The sequence below is a fragment of the Biomphalaria glabrata genome, chromosome 18 (genome assembly GCF_947242115.1).
Source record: "Biomphalaria glabrata chromosome 18, xgBioGlab47.1, whole genome shotgun sequence".
NCBI classification, from domain to species: Eukaryota; Metazoa; Mollusca; class Gastropoda; family Planorbidae; genus Biomphalaria; species Biomphalaria glabrata.
In genome coordinates, this window is record NC_074728.1 from 4782136 (window position 1) to 4794786 (window position 12651).

Sequence of the window (12651 nt, forward strand, 5' to 3'; positions counted from 1 at the left end):
TAAACGGCTGGCTGGAAAGATGGCTAAATAAATATTCCTTTTTTTTTAGTGCAAATAAGGCAAAAAATGGAATAACAATATTTCACGATTGCCCCTTTGGTTCCGACCCTGAGTTTTAAAAAAATCATCGAAGAAACTAGAAACTTTTTTTTTTGGGGGGGGGGGGGGGGAATTAACCCAGGGGCGGACTGGGTGTCAAAATTGGCCTAGGAATTTCTATAATATACCATCCGGCCCGTAAATTGTATATTATACAATGGACAACCAATTCTAGGTCTACATTTCCTCAAAATCATTCTGTTAAGTTGGATAATGTATCGATAGCTGTACACATGCATACAGTGGATATACATACGTCGCTCAGAGGGCCCCATTTTGTAAGAGAATACTAGAAAACCTTTATCATTTTAATACGTGCCTAAGTGACATGTGGCCCCTATCTTATAAAATGCAGACGTGATCTAAAAAAAAAAGAACATGATTACTGTGGTCCTACCTGCCCATTTGGGTACTGGCCCACCGGGCATTTGCCCAAATGCCCTATAGCCAGTCCGCCCCTGGATTAACCACAAACACTTAGTGGGGCTTGTTGGTTGAGTGGCTTATATCCGAGGGGCTTAAGGACAGAATTTTCGGTACGCCCCTAAGTCCACCCAACCCTGATGGGTACCTAACATTAGTTTGGGAAAGTAATAGTCGTTGTGATGGCCACCTGATACCCTCGTCAACCCTAGAAACAGATGATCTGTACATCATTTGCCAAATAGTTCGCAAAGTATACAAGGGCAACTTTACTTTCGCAAACACAAGAGTACATTTAACTTTTTTTTTTTAATTTCAAAATGTATAGAACGACTTTGAATCCACACAAACTCTGTTGGGTACCTGACATCAGTTGAGTAAAGAAAAGTACGGTTGGTGGTTTAGCTGGCAACATGACACCCTTGTTAACCGTCGGCCCTAGAAACAGAAGACATTTGCATCATCTTGCCTGTGGATTGAAGTTTTAAAATGGTACTTACATACATGCAGATTTTAAGCAACAGCAAGAACTTAAAATTAATGAGAAACGCAAAATTAAGTTTTAAAAAAATATTTTTAAAAACTTAAAAAAAAAGCTTTTGTGATTGTTATCAATTAGTTTGGATTGATTTAGATATATACAAATCCGGCCTAAAAAAAAGTAAATTTCCTTCAGACCTTGTGGTCTATAGGTCATCTATTTCTAAGGCCCACGGTTAACGAGGGTGTCATGTGGCCAGCACAACGACCACCCACCTTTACTTTTCCCCAACTGATGTCAGGTACCCATTAGAGCTGAGTGGACACCGCCGAAGATCCGGAAGTTAAAAATACCAGTCTTTACCAGGATTCGAACCCGGGACCCCCGGTTCAGAAACCAAGCACTTTACCGCTCAGCCAGCGTCCTCCTACCAATCCGGCCTAGACTTAATAAATCTGTGCCATTAGAATTATTTTATCAATGGACCTCATTCACCAATCGTAAACAAACAACATTTAGTCACGTGGTTCTCTATCTCTTCAATACAAAATACGTAATCCATAAAGGCTGTCACCTGATACGTTTTTTTCCACCGTTTTATCAATATTATCACGTGGTTAAATGTTGTTTGTTTACGATTGGTGAATGAGGTCCATTGTTTTTGGTTTAGCTTTTAGCATTCTCAATGCACTATGATCCTATCACATGTCTGGACCAGTTGTGAAAGGGGGCGGGAAGAAGGGGGGGGGGGTATCTTGGTGAATGTTTACGTGATCGTATTTTTAAATGCATAAAAATAAAATATTCACACTTAGGGCTCAAGTGTCCTCAAAAAGGGGGACTATTTCAACCACCACATCTGTCAAGTACGATTTTTTTTCCTTGTTCAAGATACCAAACATAATAATTAATTACCTATATTTATTTAACTAACTGTTGTTTTTTTTTTATTGATTCTTGTGTTGTCAGGTAAAAGAAATAATTTTACCAAATTCCAGCTTAATTCGAGATTGGGTGTGGGAGAAACTTTTTACCATATCGGCTGACGGACAGAGTGAGTTGATATAGGCTTTTTAAAAATTAAATGCTGCTCCGACTACTGCGCAATAGCTGCAAATGGGTCGTCCAGTTTTCTGCTTCTGCAGAAGGCAAGATCTCCACTTTGGCGCCACTTTTACCTATCTAAAACTTAAAATAGGCCTAATATCGCTATTAGAGCAGCCCAAAAACTGATTTGTCACCTTCGTTGTGTAATAGATTGCCAAGCGTCAACAAACTATACCCCGAAAAAAAAAATTTACATTGTTCGCGGCCTGGGTATGTGTGTATGTGTTAATCTGCATGCGTATGTGTTAATAATTAAGCGCGCTACTTTATGTGTGATTGATTCTACGTACGTCTATGTGTATGTGTTATAGTATGTGTTCATGGGCTCTGTGCATGCTGGCGTGTGTCTCTTTGTGGTATTTTGGTTTACAGTGTATTCAATCACTTTTGCAAGAACGGACTGGTATATAACGGAGGGGCGATAGCTTGGGAGTGGCGCGCCCAATATGGCTTTTGAGATTAGGTGGCGAGGCAAGGGCGGACAACTCTGAATGTCTTTATTGCCTCGTTGTAGCAGACGTCTACTGGGAGACATTTTTTGATGTGCGTATCAGGGCACCGTTAAGCAGCCGAGATGTTTACCTTTTGGTGAAAATGGCTGTGCCGTGGGCCCCGGCCCGACACAAGAGCTTGACGTACTGGAGGGCCACTTAAAGAGCTTAGTGCTAACATATAAGTAACCCTGCTATATATTTACCAGGCAGTAATAACGCTGCTGTACATATAGGTATATACGTAGATGTACTAGTTGCCAAGCAGACTATAGTCTTACTGCGTTAAATGGGGCAAAAAACAAAATCGTAGGCCTCCGCTGTTTGTGTGTGTGTGTGTCTAGATAGATAGATAGATAGATAGATAGATAGATAGATAGATAGATAGATAGATAGATAGATAGATAGATAGATAGATAGATAGAAATGGATTGCGTGGGTTGCGCTGGGCCAAGTCTGGGTAGAGTATAATAACAATAATAAGTGAAAATTAAGATTTTGTATTAGAAACTAAATTCGTCTTTGCATTTTATTCATTCCTTACTAAGTACAAAATCACGATCAAATTAACTTTACTTTACGAGCCTTCGTGTAGCGAAGTCATACGGTATATCATCAAAATTCTATTTCCTACATAGATCACGCTCAAGAATTACCAAATATTTCAATCTATCTTCGAGAATTGTTGTCCTCAAGTAATTCTTCATTGGTTTGAGGCGTGAGAAGCTTCTTTCACCAGATTCCACAATTACAGATATTGTTTAATGCCGTTTTGTTTTTTATCGCGCGTAGGATTGGCATTTTCCATATTGAATGACACCCCAAAGTGACAATTATATCTATATATTTCAGGAGATCTTCAGGAGTCTTCAAAATATTTTAATAAATTCAGGAGATTTTCAGGACTTTTTCGTATATTTTGCAATTTCAAGAAATTATCAGGAGCTCCTGGTTAATCAGGGGGCTTTGGGAAATCTGTACTAAGTTATAAAGTGGTTTGATTTAATAGTTTACTCCTAGAATTAGCGCGGGGCCTATTCAAGTGCGTGGCCCACTGCGGTCGCATAGTTAGCATTGGCCTAAGTCGAGACGATTCGTTATAGAAGGCCGCAACACTAACCTGCAACGTCACAACCTGTGGGCAGCTTAGACCAATAGCTCGTTGCCACGTCGTACAGTCCTGTGAACTGCCCACATGATCCTAGTCACCGGAGGAATAAGTCTCATAACAAAACTCGTCCTAAATGCCTTACAGAGTTTGAATGTCGTACATTCAGTGAAAACCATAAAAAGAAACGCACTGACATTGACAGCCCTCTTTAAATTACAGATGTAACCAAAGCCACTTCGCCGAGAGGTCATAATAATGGACAGATAAGCAGAAAAAATATATATATATCTGACAAACGAAATATATTTTCGAGACGAACTGTTTTATAAATTTTAAAGAAATCTCTCAAGGATCATCGAAAAATAGTTGAACTGGAGTCTTCTTTATTGACGAGACATTTGTTATGGGATATAATAGCGCAGATGTGTGCACGAGACGAGGGGGGCGTAGGGTGCTTAAAGTTTGAGTGAAGAGTGTTTAGATAGGTGCACGAAGTCAGGGCTGTAAATAATATGTCATACTGAGGGTCAGCTGTGTAGCTTGGTCGTAAAATTTAAAAACCTATAGCAATACATTTTTTTTTTTTTGTTTTTATTGGAGTGACATAGAGAATGCTGTCATTTTTGTGTTTGGCATGTATATGTATGTATATATAAAAAGACCAAAAGGAAATCCGCTGCCGAGGACAAACGCAGACGGCGAAAATAAAATCGAAATCGACCACCTGCGGACAATGGTTATGCTTGCACTGATTGTGGCAAAATATGTAAGTCACAGCTGGGGCTGCGCAGCTACGGGAAATACTGCATTCCCCACTAATCTTCGGACTCGAAGACAAGCCTTATTATTATATATTGTTAGACACCTTATTTATATAGGTTAGTTATTTTAGTTATTTAGCGACGCACCATAGTAGACGCATATTGAACGGGACTAGTGACGTTTGGGATATGTTGGGTTAGAGACCGGAAAATCAGTTAGCGTTAGAACATTCCAGGGTAACGACGTGTTTAGTGACAGAGACTTCTACTGTGGCCTTTTATCATAATAAATATATATTAACTTGTTCATCATCGTTGACTACATCTCTTCACCTGTTACAATCGATGTGCCAGTTCTTGTTTGTGTTGTTGGTCAACTACACGTAATACACCCGAACAATTACACCCAAACGATTGCAGAGTAATTGGTTGACTTCAAGACAGCCTGAACTAGCAACATCACAGTGGCGACCCCCGACGCCCGAAGTCTGAACATCGAACCGGACCTCGAAGCAGAACGTTTACTCAGGTGAGGGTCGTGCACTCGAAGATAAGATTTCATCGGAGTACGGCTGAACACAGCAGCATCGCAGAGTGACTTTGTTCTAGATCTACATGCAGTCGTCGCCTGTTTGATCGCACGTTCAACGAGCCGTTAACTCAGGGTGACCTTCGTCAGGACAGTAATCATCGTAACGTCTGGTCTACTTAACCAGTATATTATCAAAGCCTGATCTTCATATGCTGAATCGACCTACAACCAGAGAAACCGTTCATTCATAACGGGTGAGAGATCGTTAGTGAACCTGTTGGACATATTTTTTCTTCGTCATAGGAGCCACATCGAGTATCAAGTTTTACCTCGTCAGTTTCGAGAAGGACAGTTTGCCCGCTGTCAGAAGTATTGTGAGTACTACAAGTTTGGTAGCTAACTAAATCGAAATCGCTCTGTCGTCTTACCCTTGGAGAGATTCTTGTGGAGCAGTTTGCTCATTGAACCGGTTGCTTGCCACGTTTATAACGGTCACTGTGTTTAACCTTTGGAAGGTTAGTGAAGTAATCTTTATCAGTACTGAACATTGATCTATCTAGTATTCGTCGGTCTAGACCATACCTAGACTTGTTAGCAGTGAAGTTGTGGAAACAGCTACATCCACTTAATTTCGTTGAAAACCGTTAATCGTCTAACGGAACGTTGTCGGAGGTGACCTTGGTTTCACCTAGTCTACATTGGACAGTTTGGTCTATTGAAGCAGAGTACAACAGCAAACTTCGTCGTACTACCGGAATAGCAGCAGAAGCAGTGAACTATTTTAGAGAACCGTTATTCGTCAGCCCAGATCAAGTCATCGTCAAGAAAGTCGTTATTCGTCAGCCCAGATCAAGTCATCGTCAAGAAATTCGTTATTCGTCAGTCGTCCAGATCAAGTTGTCGTCAAGAGACTGTTATTTGTCAGTAGTCATCTACACAAGTCAAGTCATCGCCAGAAGAACCGTTAACATATTCGTCAGTAACTGTGTACACAAAGTCGTCGGAACTACACATACGGTCATCAACAGTCGTCGAAGGAACTGAAACATTTTGCTGTGGCATATCAGGACATCTGTGGCATTACGTGGAATACTGGTAGCACCGGAGAACAGAGTCAGAACTGGAAGAGAGGCAGTGGAATTTGTTGTGATCTAGCATATTCGGGAGTCCGAACAAAGGGATCTTTCTTATCAAAAGCTAAGTGCCATTTTTCTTATTAGTATATGTTTAGATTGCCCTTAGAAATAGATTTTGTCTAAATTTGGTACGTTAGCCTGAGTAAAATCAGGTGGTGCGCCTTAAAACCCGTCGGGGTAGAAGACGTAATTTAGATGAAAAGCTATATTATACGTTTAGGATTGTAATTTGTTTTGTTTGTGTAAACGTCATATCCGTTGTTGCCTGGTTACTTCGTGACGTTATCATTGTGTGCCATATTGTCATATCCCAACCCATAGCGATAGTCTCATTTTAATTATTTCATTTGTTTATATTATTTTAAATTATTTATTTTTATTAATTTAATTAGATCTGTATTTTTTTTCACTTAATGATAGAAAGTGCGGGTAGGATTCTTTCATTGTGAATCAGACTAAAATAATTTTAGTTTGAGCGGTTAAAATCAATTATGATTTTGCCATGAGAATAATGCCGAAACTGGCTATGTAGTCAAACACTATCGTCTGGCTAAATTTAGATCTGCAAATTGTTGTACATCTCTTTGGTACAATTTAATTATCTAGACTCTACTTTGAAATATTATTAAGTTGAAGATGAATGAAGGTAGTACATTCTAGATATATATATCTTGTTGAAGATATATTTGACACTGTATACACATATTTGTTTCGCATGGTGAAATAGAACCATAATCTACTCTAGATCTAGACTCTAGACAGTCTTTGAATTTACTCTAAACACTTCACTGTGACTTCAGTCATACCAGATTTTGAAATTGATCATAGTTATTCATACTAGATCTAAAAGTCATAGTGCTCTTGATAACTATAGATCTAAATGGTAATATTATACATACTATAATATACTAGATTTAAATTTGTGTGTAATACTGGACCTAATATACAGATTTGAATATAACCATAATAACTCAGACTAGATTTATACATTTACTAAATCTATAGATAGAGACATATCATTTAAAATTTGTATAAAAGTGTGGAAAAACTTAAATATAAAATAAGTTTAAAGTATAGCCATAACTAATATAGGCCAAGTAAAAATATATATAAAATATAAAACACAATGGCTACATCATCATATGTGGACCTTAAGGAGGTTAAGGAAACAGCTATGCAGGATGGAAAGGCCATGGAGTTAAAAGGAAAGGACTTAGCAGCTTATGTACAGCAAGTTGTGAAGGAAGAAACGGAACGTCAAAGACAAGAGATAGAAAGACAAGAAGAACGTCAAAGACAAGAGATAGAAAGACAAGAAGAACGTCAAAGACAAGAGATAGAGAGACAAGATAGGATCAGAAAGGAAGAATATGAGAAGCAAAAAGAGGACCGAGAACATGAAGCTAAAATGGAGAAGATGAGATTGGATGCAGCACAAGCCAGAGCCCAAACTGAACAAGGAAATAACACTAATAACTCAAATAATTATACCACTCAAAGAGACAACCCTAATTCACAAACATGGCTAAAGAGAAAAATACAAAGTTTTGATGAACAGAAGGATGACATTGGTGATTTCCTGAAAAGATATGAGGCAAAAATGTCTACATTTAATATGCCTGAAGAAGAATGGTCTGAAATACTGATAGACTTTGTTCATGGTCAAGCTCTAACAATATGCCAAAATCATGACCATCATATTGATGATAGCTATCAGGTTTTAAAAAGAGAGTTATTGAACGCCTATGGTCATAATGCTACAACTTTTAGAAAGAAATATTTTGACAATATACCATCATTAGAAATAGAACCCCAAACTACCATTAATATGGAAAAGGATTTTTTCAATAAGTGGGTAAAATTAGAAAAAGTGAATAACTCTTATGAAGGATTAAAAAATTTTATTCTAGTGGACAACTTTGTAAATAAATGTGATCCTCAATTACAATCTTTTATTAGAGAAAGAAACCCAAAAACTATAGATGAAATAACAGAGATAATGAGAGTATACAAAAATGCCTATCCAAATAAACCATTTTCTGATAGGGATAAGAGCAAAGTAGATTTAATAGGATACACCAAAGAAAATGTCGATAGAAGTAGAAATAGAAACAGATCAAATAGTGGAAATAGAAAATATAGTGAAATAACCTGTTTTAAATGTCAAGGAAAAGGTCATATAGCAGCTAACTGTAGAAGAGGGAATAGTAGGTCTGGAAGTAGAAATAGATACAATGAACAAAATAACAGTAGATATAGGAGTAGAGATAGGAATGACAGGGGAAATTATAGAAATAGGAGTTACAGTAGGGAATACAAAAATAAAGGTACAGATAGGATATATTTCATGGAAGGAAATAGGAACAATTTTGCAGTGTACCCAGGGTTTGTAGATAGAATTCCGGTGGAATTAATCAGGGATTCAGGTTGTAACACCTTGGCAGTAAAAACTAAATTTGTCAAACCTCATTGGTATAAAGGGTTTACTAGGAAAGTAGAATTAGCAGATGGCACTGTAAGGGAATTTAAAGCTATAAGGGTATACATTGAAACCCCATTTTTCACTGGTTATTGTGATGGCATTGCAATACCAGAAATGAGATATGATATGTTAGTAGGAAACATAAAAGGAGTTAAAGAATGTTCAAGAAAAGAATTAGAAGACTGGCAAAACAAATACAAAAACATAAGACAAAATCATGAAAACATAGAAACACAAAATATAACAAGTATGATAATAACAAGATCAATGGATAAAAAAGATGAGAAACAGGAAAATACAATAAATGTAATAAGTAATGATAAAGAAAAAGAAACCAGTAATGTAATACAAATAGAAAATACAGATGTTAAGGAAAGAGAGATAGAAAATGAAACACAAAATAGTCTTGAAACACAAATATTTCAAAGTGAAAAAGAAACAACACCCACATTTGCATTAGAACAAATGAATGACAATATTATTGGGAAAATTTATTCGAGAATATCAGATAAAAACAATAATAATCCAATGGAGAAATTTTGCATAGAGAATAAAATATTGTTTAGACAAACAAGTAATGATAATAAGAAAATAAAACAACTTGTCTTACCACAGAAATATTGGAAAGATGTTTTAATCATGACACATGATAATAATTTAGCAGCACATAGGGGAGTAAAGAAATGTTATAGGAATTTGTCAAAACAAGTATTTTGGCCCAAAATGAAAGCAACAATCAACAAATACATAAACTCATGTGACATATGTCAAAAGAGATCGAACAAAAGTCTAGTGAATAAAGCACCTATTCAAGAAATGGATGAACCTACAGCACCATTTCAGAAAGTATCTATTGATTTAATAGGTCCTTTAATTCAAACTGAAAATAATAACAAATACATTCTAACAGTAATAGACATGTTTAGTAGATACCCAGAGGCAATCCCATTATCAAATACAAGTGCAGAAAATATCATTAATGCCATAACTCAAAAAGTAATTACAAGACATGGTATACCTAAAATTATATTGAGTGATCAGGGATCTCAGTTTAAGTCAGAACAATTTAAGAAATGGACTAAACAATACAATATACAACACATATACTCTTCGGTTTACCACCCGGAGAGTAACGGTTTATGTGAACGATATGGTGGATCATTAAAAAGATCACTAACAAAGATAATTCAGAATAATCAGAACAAGTGGGATCATTACATTAACTATGTACTATTTGCTCATAGAAACAACATCCATGAAGCAACACAATTTTCACCATATGAAATAATACATGGAAGAAAACCCAGAGATGAATTAGATGTTTTTAAAGAAAATCTAATAGACAATGAGAATAAATTAAATAATGACAGTGAAACAACAATCACAACAGAATTGAAAGAAATATGGACTCAAGCATATAACAACAATAAGAAGTACAAACAAAGTGCTCATGAGAATCTAAATAAGAAAAGACAATTGAAAACACTAGAAGTAGGAAACAATGTATTAATATTGATAAATGACCTGAAAAATAAAATTGGTAAACAATGGAAAGGTCCATTTAAGGTGATAAAACAAATTAATGATGTGAATTATCAAATTGAAATAAATGGGAAAATTAAAACATATCACATAAATAATTTGAAACTGTATCATGATAGAGAAGATGAGTTAATACAAAACATTCAGGAGGAAATAGAAAATAAATTTTCAGAAAGAGAAGAATGCTTGATGATAATAACAAATGAAAATCACAATGAAAATGATATTAAGGAAATACCTGTAATAGAAACAAAAGAGAATCAAACTTGGCAAAAGATTAATCTTAATAATCTAACTAAGGAAAAGTCAAAAGACATAACTAAAATAATACAGGAATACAAAGAAATTTTTTCCAGCATACCAGGAAAAACAAATATTATTAAACATGACATTAAAGTAACAGACACAAAACCTATCAAGCTTAAGCCATATAGAATACCGTTACATTTACAAGACAAAGTAAAGAAAGAAATAGACAATTTACTAGAATCAGGTATAATTGAGCCATCAACATCTCCTTATGCTTCACCAATTGTGATAGCCAAAAAGAAGAATGGAGATATAAGGTTATGTATTGATTATAGGAAACTTAACAACATCACAGAATTTGACCCATATCCAATGCCAAATATAGAGGATATTTTACATAAATTAAATGGAGCAAAATTTTTTACTAAATTGGATTTAACTAAAGGTTATTGGCAAATACCTTTAACAGAAAATGCAAAACCTTACACAGCATTTGTAACACCATATGGTATTTTTCAATGGAATTATATGAGTTTTGGATTAGTAAATGCACCTGCCACATTTAATAGAATGATGAACATGATAATTGGAAACAAAGAAAATGTTATTTGCTATTTGGATGACATATGTATTTTTAATAATAGTTGGGAGGAACATTTGGTAGATGTAAAAGAAGTATTCAAAATAATAAAAGAAAGTGGACTTACAATTCAAGCAGAAAAAGTAGAAATAGGATTGGAGGAAATAATTTTCTTAGGACATAAAATAAATAACAACATGATTAGCCCTATTGAAGATAACATAAAGAAAGTACTTAATATTGAAATACCTACAACAAAAAGACAAATTAAAAGCATATTGGGAATAGTAAATTATTACAGAAAGTTTATAAAAAACTTAGCAGAAATAGTGAATCCACTAAATGACTTACTTAAAAAAGGAAAACCTCAAAAAGTAGTTTGTAATGAGGAATGTGTGAAAGCTATTGACAGAATTAAAGATGTTTTTAGTCATGAACTAATATTAAGACTACCTGATAAAGACAAAATATTTTATGTCACAACTGATGCATCTGGTAATGCTATTGGTGGTTGTTTAATGCAGAACTATGATAACTTACATCCTATATTATATGTAAGTAGAAAATTGTCAGAGGCAGAGAAAAAATATAGTGTCATTGAAAGAGAAGCCTTAGCTGTAATATGGGTAATTACTAAGCTAGAGAGTTATCTAATAGGAAGGAAATTCATATTATTAACTGATCATAAACCTATTCAATATATACAGCAAAAGAGCATGAAAAACAGTCGTGTTTATAGATGGTTCTTAGCACTACAGGAGTATAAATTTGAAGTGAAAGCTATTAGTGGATCTGTGAATATTGTAGCTGATTTATTGTCTAGAATGACATTGAAGTGAAACAATTTTGTAAATAAACTATGATTATATTGAGTATGTAATATATATTAATATATTGACACCATTTATATGTTATGGAAAAGGGAGATAAGTAAATTTGATGTTAAGCATTTAAAAGTAAGTATGGATATTTTTTTTTGTGTGAATCATTTCATATATCATTGACGAAAGTTAGTTCTATGGAAAAGGGTGAGTATAAAAGAAAAATGGACAAAAGCGTATAAAAGGGTGGTAAGAAAAAATGTATTGAATGTGTAAATAAAGTTTGTAATTGTTTTTTGAAATATTGTATTTTATCAGATTACTGCCAGTGAAGAACATTTGAGATGTGTAGGACATGCCCATAGGATGTCACATTTTCCTCTATGATGAACTGTGTACTAAGGAGGATGATTCTGGAATGTTATGAACTGTTATGAACATTGACATTGAATATGAAGAACTGTCAAGTCAAGATGAAAATGTCAAGATGAAGATGTCAAGATGAAGATGTCAAGATTTTATGTTTGTGGTCTTCCCCTTAAATTGAAAATGCCCTTGTAAGACTTGACAGTAGTGGAAAAATATTGACATATTTTTTTTTCAAGGGGGGGAGGAATCTGTTAGACACCTTATTTATATAGGTTAGTTATTTTAGTTATTTAGCGACGCACCATAGTAGACGCATATTGAACGGGACTAGTGACGTTTGGGATATGTTGGGTTAGAGACCGGAAAATCAGTTAGCGTTAGAACATTCCAGGGTAACGACGTGTTTAGTGACAGAGACTTCTACTGTGGCCTTTTATCATAATAAATATATATTAACTTGTTCATCA

The 12651-nt window shown here is 35.1% G+C and overlaps 1 long non-coding RNA gene across 1 annotated transcript; it reads left to right on the top strand.

Annotated features, from left to right (window-relative positions):
- Positions 1 to 4567: 4567 nt before the first annotated feature.
- LOC129923862 (uncharacterized) lies at positions 4568 to 12646 on the top strand. Its single transcript, XR_008775793.1, has 2 exons — positions 4568 to 6787; positions 12134 to 12646. It is a non-coding gene; the product is annotated as an uncharacterized LOC129923862 (long non-coding RNA).
- Positions 12647 to 12651: the final 5 nt, after the last annotated feature.